Genomic DNA, 9,307 nt, shown 5'->3' on the forward strand with positions numbered 1-9,307 from the left:
CGGCTGGAGCGAGCTACTACACACAAGTTCAAAGTGTTTTTTTTTGTACGTATTTGACCAAATTATTCATACCAGATTTCTTTTTTAGCACGCTGATATTAACCGTCATTTATCCTTCTAGATTTTTATTGGTTTCTTCGAAGCTGCCAACAGATGAGATGGAAACTGGATCCGTCTTCTCTGACGTTTCTTTTACTACAAGTCGTTGATCGTCTGTTTCGTTTTGTTGTTTTTTTTTTTTCATTTACCTCCCCAACAGCTGCTGGCATGAACATAATTTTTTTAATGTTGAATTTCTTTCTTTTTTCTTTCCTTTTTATTTTTATTCTTGGATGACATGCACCATTTCTTTGCCCCAGTTTTCTGGGTTGTATTTTAGATGTCTCTTTCTTTTTTCTATTCGAAGCTCATCTTCTTTGTGGGTGTCCCAGACATGATGATTGGATTGAGATTTACCAGTGTTCCCCAGTTTTGCTTCAAATCTGTATTGGGCTTTGTTAAAAATAAAATAAAAACACTTCTTTTTAAGGAAATGAGTCTTCATCTTTTATTCTTCTTACATAAATATGTGGATTTTTAAAATCTTCACGTTTGTGTTCCTAAAGCATGAATCCTGATGATTTAGGGGCGAGCATTCTCCTAAACTACCATGAAATTATATCTTTTAAGATTCATATTTGATACTTATTGCTTCTTTTATTCAACCAGGAATCTAAAACCACAAAATCCTCAGTTCACTATGATAAAGAACAAAAGAAAAGCATCACAACCCCAAATTTTAGAGGCTGGAACGACTAAATATTTAGCTGTTTTTGCTTTAAAAATAATAAGGGATCAAAATCAGTTTTAATTCATTTAATCAACTGACAAATTGATGAAAAAGTACTAATTTGGGGAAATGAATTCAGTGACCTTTAACCTCTCTGCTCAAAGTTTAGTCAAACACAGAAATATCTCTATAGACAATAAAAATTCATCATTCATCAAGAAATCACACTCTCCAAAGATCACATGTCCATAAATGATAGTTTGGATTGTTAAATAAGAATTAAACGGATTTTCTTACAGGCACTTATTGATAAAAAGTTGGGTGAGCTGGCTGACTGAAGGATGGCAGTAAGTCAACCATCTGGAGGTCATTGGACACCACAGAAGAAGAGCAGGAGCAGAAAGAAGATGGTTCCCAGCTGCCTCCAATGGACTTCACAGATTTCACAACTTGACAAACCCCTTAAAAGGACCAAAGGGAGACAACGACGTGAAAGTCGGCCTTCGAAAAGGTAAAAAGCAACATTTCATCACCTAATGAGGCTAAAATCTGTGGAGCTGTTACAGATGAAACGTTTGTGTTGGTGTGAGCTGCTCTGTGGAGCTTTAACAAACACCAACAACACAATCACTGGCAGTGATCCCACAGACTTACCATCATCACCTCATGACCTCTCACTAATATTCCTTTCAGTTTAGAGAAAAAGAACGTAATTTAACGGCACATTGACCGGCGGGCTGGAAAAGTGAGGTTTCTCTGGAATACTCCAGATAGCCTGTTTTTCGACAGGCAGCGGGAGGTCTTGTTGTTGGAAACGCACAAACTCGGTGGACATGACTGCCAAACATGATCCACAACAACAAACCCAATCAAGGTGTCAAACTTTTCCAGCAAACCGGAAACTGAAATGCAGTTTTTAACGTTCTGATGGCTGAAACTGTTTACAGAAATATTTCAGGTAGAATTAGTTCAGCAACGTCAAAATGCAATTTGTAGGTGAATGTGTTAGAAACGAGGATCCTGCCACAGGTGATCGTCGATGTCTTTAGAGAGAAGCTTCTCCTCTGAGGGCTAAAATGTGCAGCTTTATTTTGAACTGGCTGCGATTTGGGCTGCAGATGTGAGTTCGGGGCTGTTGGAGGAATCATCAATCAGAGTAGGAGTCGGTTTCTGGTGCGAGAACGGTTTAGTTCATGCAGCTTGACACGTTTCCTTCCTGCTGGGTCGACGGCGGCCTGTTGGCTTTTTGGACAGAACTGAAAAAACTGACAGAAGCTACGAGTTACTGTTTAGTTGTATATCTCCGTTTTTAGTCACTCAAATCTTCAGATGCTGGAAAATCATTTAGCTGAATGTCACTGTGTTGATTTAAAGTCCAACTTCTCTGCATGGAGAAAGTTTTATTGCTTTGAGAGCTGCAGTCGTTATATCTTCAGCTTATTCATTCTGATCCAGCATTCAACATTATATAAGGAAGATAAATGTGCGTTTGCAAGTTTCTTTGCTGCTCTTTTATTGCTTTTTGTTCTTTCATATGTCCAGAACTTCATACCTCCTTTCCTTTTTTTAAACATATGTATAAATAAGGCATCAAAATGAGGTCAACCTCAACCAGATGCAACAAAATGCAGCAAAGGTGTTTATAAAACAAACAAAATAAGTCCTGAATATAAAAGTGAGAAATTACTCGCAGCATCTTCATTTTGGTCCAGGAAAAAGTTTTTACTTTTCAATGTATGTCTAGTTTCACATTTGCAAACTTTTTCCACCGCAATACAAACCAGCGAGAGTGTCTAAAAACCCCCAAACCTTCTAACAGCTCTCTGCAGTGCATGCTTTGAAATTTTCCACTGGCTAAATGAAAGAAGACATGTTGCATGAGGGCAAAGCAGTTCTCAGCGTCTTGCGTAAAAACCGCAACTGCTTCGCTTTTTTTTTTACCTGGTTATCAGGTCAGTGAATGAAACGTAACACAACCGTCGCTGTGAAACATTACAGCACTTCAGTGTTGGATCAGTGCGGATGTTGACGGACTACAGCAGTGATTAATGGGCCTAATCTGCAGAGGCTGTTTTTAATGATACAGTAAATAGAAAAACCTCCTGCCGGGATCAATGAGAGTGAACTGCAGCTTCTTTTTCGTCCTCACAAAGAGAAAATCTTCTTTTAGGTCAGATGCATGAGCAGTAATGTAGCCGCAGCAGATACTGAGCTGTAAAGGATGAGGTTTAAAGATAAGGCAACGGGTTCAGACGGCTTATCTCAGAAATGCTGATAGAGGGAGCAGAGACTCTGGCATTGCACAGCACTCAGTTAATGTTTCACCATTATATCTGAAGCATTGATGAGCACCTCTCAGAAACGGACCAACGACGGACCAAAGGTCATCGATCGGCGGCCGTCATAAACAAGCTTAACACATTTCTCCAGAGCAACTGTTGTCTCATTCAGTTACTTTATTTTTGGAGTATTCAGCAGCTGGCTGTGTTTGAAATGAGAACGAGTCATCACGCCTCTTCTTCTTCTTCTTCTTCTTCTTCTTCCTCATTGTGTTTGACCTCTTTGGCATTTGAAGCTCGTCATTGTGATAGTTCTCAGCGGTTTTTTGTTGAGGCATTTAACATTCAGACTCAAAACAAAAGTTTCAGCGCTGTTCCGATAAGATTCAATCACAGAGCTGATCAGATCTGCTCACAGGAAACAAACCAGGAAGTTGTCCCAGGTCTGCCGAGCTGCCTCGATAAAACATCCACAACACAACACAACCAAACGCACAAAGGACGAGCATGAATCATTCCTGTGTGAATCTCAGCCAGTTTATCATTTTGGATGTGTTGTGTTGTGAGCATGTTGCGGTTAATTTGTGTATTTTTGGTTGTGTTGCTGTCAGAGCGATGAAGATCTTTTGTCTTACTTATTTATTTTTATTTTTTTGTCGTCTTCTTCGTGTTTTTAAGCTCGCTTGAGTCCCTCCTTGGAAAAAGAGCCCCTGATTGAATATTAAAGCAGATCGCTGAATCTGAGGAGCAGGAATGTAAATCCATAACGCCGTCTCCTGACTGTATTCACAGATAACGCTCGGGGTGATTACTTAATTGCCTAACATGTGAAAGGGACTTCTTAATGATCCCAGAGGCAGAGTTCATGCAGCCGCAGTGACGTCAGCTCTGATGGGCAGAAAGCGTGCGAGGTAAATTATCAGCCATCAACCCGCGGAGGCCTAATGAAGCCTGTCGGGCCCTCAGACAGAGAGTCTCTTTCTCTTGTTGTGCTGGCGCGACAACATGTCCGGCCTGGTCCACTTTAGTGACTGCGGCGCCGTATCTGCACTGTAAATACAGTTTTAAATGTAAATACTCCCGATGTTAATCAATAATCAGGAGCGACTGACTGAGCAGAGCCATTCTATATTTATGTGGCGTCTGGCAGATGTGAAGTCATAAAGGGCGGCGGCGGGTAACTGCAGGTTACTCCAGTGATTCATTTCTTTCTTTTTAAACTTATGTTGATGTCACTTTCTGGGAAAAGCGGCATCATCCTGTCGCTCTGAGCTCTTTGTGATAATTAAGGTCCGTCAGGCCGACTTTGTGCGGTGAACAAAACGCAGCAGTTTGGTCAGCTGCTAAAACGTTAAAAAGGTTTCAGTCAGCCACATGAGTTAATGCATTTGATAATTCAGTCACATGATTAATCTGTTAATTATTGAACAGGTTTATGGGGGTTAGAATCAGGGTTTGTCGTTTTGTCTGTTTCAGTGTATGAATGTTTGTATCTGACACTAATTTCAATCATTTTATTTTCATGAATTCAGAAATAATGTGAATAATGTGCCAGACAGATTTTCATGGTTCTCCATTTGAACTGAAATGACTTTACAGATATTTAATGGATTTTTTCTGAGTGTAACTAAACATCCAAAAGCGAGCCACATTTTTTTTTTTTTTTTTTAACAGGCTCATATTTTGAATCTAAAAGCACAAGACCAATTTTAATGTCTGGGGGAAAAAAAAGCCCGACAGCTGATCGGATCTATGTTTAGCTATCACAACTCAGCAGGAGGGATTTATAAACATTTTAAATGTCAAAGGTCACAGAGGAGCTGACCTCTCGGCCTCGCTGCCTGGGGGGATTCATTGTGATGCTAATCCCGCTCTATCCAGCCGGACCCTAAAATAAACCCGGCGCTCTAATCCCCCATCAGCCGTCAGCAGCGTTATGTCACGGAGTTAAAGCCGCCATGGAAAATGAAAAACGCTGGAAAGCATGAGCAGGTAGAACCGACGACGTAAAGGGATTTTCACATGATTCCTTTTCGACAACACACGCAGGCTGTTGTGCAACATGGAAGATCATCCTCCTCCAACATGAACGCAATTTTAATCTACAAGTCCAACTAACGCTTCTTTGACTTTAACGACAGCAGCAGCTTTTAATCTTTCTGTATTTTTAAGTTTCTGCTGTTTAATGACGATAAGCTCTGTTTCACTGAAAGAACAGCAGGAAACGGCTCAGCTCACCAATAAATACACATCTCTTTAGTTTGATTTGCATAAGAAAGCAAAGACTTCAATAAAATTTATGCAAAGTGCGCACAAATGCGTTTCCAAATGCGTTAAATCCAAAGTACAACTCGTCTGGACTCGATTGGTTTCATACATCCACAAAACTATATGTTGATTGAATTTGTTAGACTTTTCTTTAAACCCAAAATGCCCCACAAAGTCCAGATGGCGGCTCGATGAAGTAAAGAAATTGGCGTTGTATGTGGAGCTGCAGGCGACGCAGCTTGAGCCGGTCGCATGTGATTTTCAACATGCTACAATCCTCTTAGGCTCAGGTCCGACTCCACGTACATCTGCAGACATCTAATGAAATGTTTGTTTTTTGCCTTTAATGCTCTCAGTGAGCGAACTTCGTTCGACGGGTTCACGAGAAGCAAAACGACAAAAGACACCCAAACTGCCACGGTTTGGAAATAATTCAGGTTAATGTCAGATCTGCGTTCTGGCCTTTTATTCAGCGGTCAGACATCTGGCCTCAGGCCTTTTGTGTAACTGCCCTGATTTTCTACAACAGCATCAGATCTATAAATTTGATTAACTTGATGAGCCGTGTTGTTGGTCTATGAAATGGGGATCGCTCAGCGTCTGGATGCATGTTGGTCTGTAAACTTTTGATTTTCCACGCTTTAATTCCACAGATGTCGGGAGATAATCATCATTCATTATGTTCATGATGGCAAAATTCCCCACAATCCTCATTATTAACAATCTGACCGGGACTAACTGGTGATCGGATTATTGTTATTTCAGTGCATCCAAATCTGCATCCCTGATTCATTTTCTACACCACGTAAAGCTTCTAATTGACTTCTAATGACCTCCATCAGATTTTTAAAGGTGATTTCTACTTTTTTCTAATATCTCAGCGTCCATCCAGTCTAATATCCGACTCAGATATTCGGGAATCTCTGTGACTTTTCCTCTGCTGTCACCGTGAGTTTGGCCTTGAGGGAAACATCCAAACATGACGTTCTTCTAATTTTCCTCTCAGCGTTAAAAGGATTAAAGTCTCTGTCGACTTCTTAAAATCATGTGAGTGATATCTAAAAATAAAAGTGTGTATGTTGAATGAAGTTATTTATACTTGAAATAACTCCTACCAAACATAAGTGAGTCTGTCTGAGTCATATTTAGAGTCCTGGTGTTATGAGGGCTGTTTGTGGTTTTGCCACATTGACCTGATTATACCTGCTGGGGTCCAGATTAATGCACCACAGTGAGCTCAGAATAGAAAATAGCAGGTTGAGCCGCACGTTGTGTGACTGATACTTTAAATCAACAAAGATTAACGGCTGGGGCCGTTTTGTTTATGTTAGCTCTGTCAGTGTAACGTGATTGCACGGTGGGTGCTGCGAGCACACAGAGGAGCAGAACGTTCTGTGGCATCGGAGGGGTTCGATAACAAGAGTCCTAAAAATATAGATGTGACTGAAACACCTGATGGGGCAGGTTGATTTATCGGCGTGAGGTGAACCACAGAAAACAGGCAGTCACAATCATAATCAGGACTCTTTGTGATTTAGGAAAATCAGAGAGAAATAAATGGAGAGATGTTGGGCAGAATGTAAAAAATGTTTAACAAGTCAGTTCAATTAGGACAAAAACTATATTAATTAGTTCAGATTACAAATGCAGCAGCAATTAAAATCCAATCTGTAGACTGCTGTGCACGTTGTTTGTTCAGTTTCTTCTCCTCTCAGGCGAGATGTGTCATGTCTCATTTACTGCAGAGTCAGGCTGGGGTTGAATTTATTATGTATGTTTAAAGCAGAATCGAATGTGAAATGAAAGCACGTTCATGCAGCAGATAGAATAATCAGATAGAGCATGAAATTACCTCCCCTCTTTGTGTAACGGTGGACTGGAGAGCAGTGGCAGATGATTTAGGTGCATGTTCGCGCAGTGCCAGGGACTCTGCACCGAGAGCAGAGCCAATTCAAATATAGCACAGACTCTGGGGAAAAAGTTTCCCTGAAAAGCGTGATTAATGGCGGTGCAGCTCGTCTCTGCGAGGCCGCATGGCGTGACTAATGCAAACAGGTTTTCTTAGGCAACAAAGTAACCTTTGCTCAACCGGCACATACGGAAATTACATATTTATTTCAGCCGCTGTTTGACCTCATGAAGTAAAAGCTCTGCGGTGTATTCATGTGGCCTCGTTGTCGTGCTGAATAAATTACAACCTGTGAAATTTTCTAAATAGGCCCCCGGAATGCACAGCGAGCAGCGACGGCGGCGAAGGGAGAGCAGACTTTGTTTTTTTGGCCCTTGCGTCGGCAGTGTAAATTTGAGACGGCTCTTTGAGCAAACAATGATATAACGCTGTACAAACACGGAGAGTATCACAATGTGTAGCAACACCGTGACAGTTCTGAGAACTCTTGGCTAATTTTGGTTTGTGAGCATTCGAAGTCGAGGCCTCTGTGAACTGCAGACTCTCCTCAAAAGTAAACTGCCCCCTCCAGTCAGGGCATGTCCGGATTATTGTAAACAGAAAAACTGATTGAGATTGGTCACATTTAAAAATTCAGCCTTCTCCTTTTTCTTTTTAACAGGAATTGCGTGAATGTTTCTGACAGATTTCACGGCAGCTCGTCAAGTCGGTATGTCAGGACAGAGTTCGGCTTTGGTTCTCCAGAATTCGACGCATTTCAATGAAAAACCAAAAATGCTGATCTCGTAGTGACGCTGGAGGAAAAGTCAGAAAACTTCCAATCTGGACCAAAGTGGGAGGCAAACTGGAGAGATTGGAAAGGAAGTAAAATAGAACTAGAAAGGTTTTTTTTTTTTTTTTCGCTTTAGGAATCTAAAAATCTTCCAGATTTTAATGTCGCCCATTCATTTCACCTAATTAACCCTTCGGGCTGCAAATCTGCCCTTATGTGCCCCTGCAGGGGGGTTCAGGGGTCGTGGGAAATGGCGTCCTGATTTATTTATTTATTTATGTTTTACCCGCTCGCTCCTGATGGAAGATCTGGGAATACTTTGGTATTCCTACCGCTCGTACTCTCTGGAGCTCAGTAACATGGACGCTTGGCCTGCGTCCTTATTTAGAAGCACCTCAGGGTGGAATTAGATCTTGGCAATAAACATAGGTAGAAATCCAGGGCAACGCAGTTATTTCTGTTGAACTTCATGTGGAAAACTCCCAGGTCCGTGCCAGACAGCGTCTTGTGTCCCCCCCACTCCCCTCTGTCTCATTCCTCCATGTCGCCGTATTCAACCACGCTGTTTCAACATCCGTAAACCGTCGACAGCTGAGAGTGTCAGGCTTCCCCCTCCGTCACACGAAGGTCGAGCTGACCCACCAATACTCAGAAACCAAAAGGTTGTGATCCCGACTCCATCTTTCAGTCTTTGGATGACCCGAGTTTGGACGGATCACCAGCTCACCTGCCTGAAGGTGAAAGCCAGGCCGCTTCTTGTGAGCCAAAGCTCAGCTCATATTTCATCGAATTGTGCCTCATTAAAGACTTCAGATGTGACCAAGTCCAACTTTAATCCATCGTTGGAGAAACGACCTCAGTGATTTCAGTTTTCTAAAACACAGCAGGCCTCATGTTGTAAAGAGAGTGAACGGCTCCATCTGCTGGACTCTGATCTTTTTCACATTTTTTTTTTTTTTGTTTTGTTTTTTAATTTGAAAATCAGTTCGATCTTTTATTTTTTAATGGACAAAAAGGTAGAAGGTGTAAAGGATTTAAAAATCATGCAGACCAGAAGAAGGCTTTTTAGGTGAAATATGATCTGGACCTGATCTGATCTGATGTTTCACAGAATCAGCCGTGAAACATCTAAATACATTCTTCTGTCGCTCTGGGATTATAGAGATGTGTTGCTAATTCAGACGTGTAATTAATTCTCCTGTGAACAGAGTTCTGAGCTGGTTCCTCCTGCAGAACACAGGATGGCAGCAAAGACCGGCACAAACACCCATCTGAGACTCAGAGACAGAAAATGTTTCTTCTTTAGGAAA

Source organism: Echeneis naucrates, chromosome 12 (genome assembly GCF_900963305.1).
Source record: "Echeneis naucrates chromosome 12, fEcheNa1.1, whole genome shotgun sequence".
Classification (NCBI taxonomy): Eukaryota; Metazoa; Chordata; class Actinopteri; order Carangiformes; family Echeneidae; genus Echeneis; species Echeneis naucrates.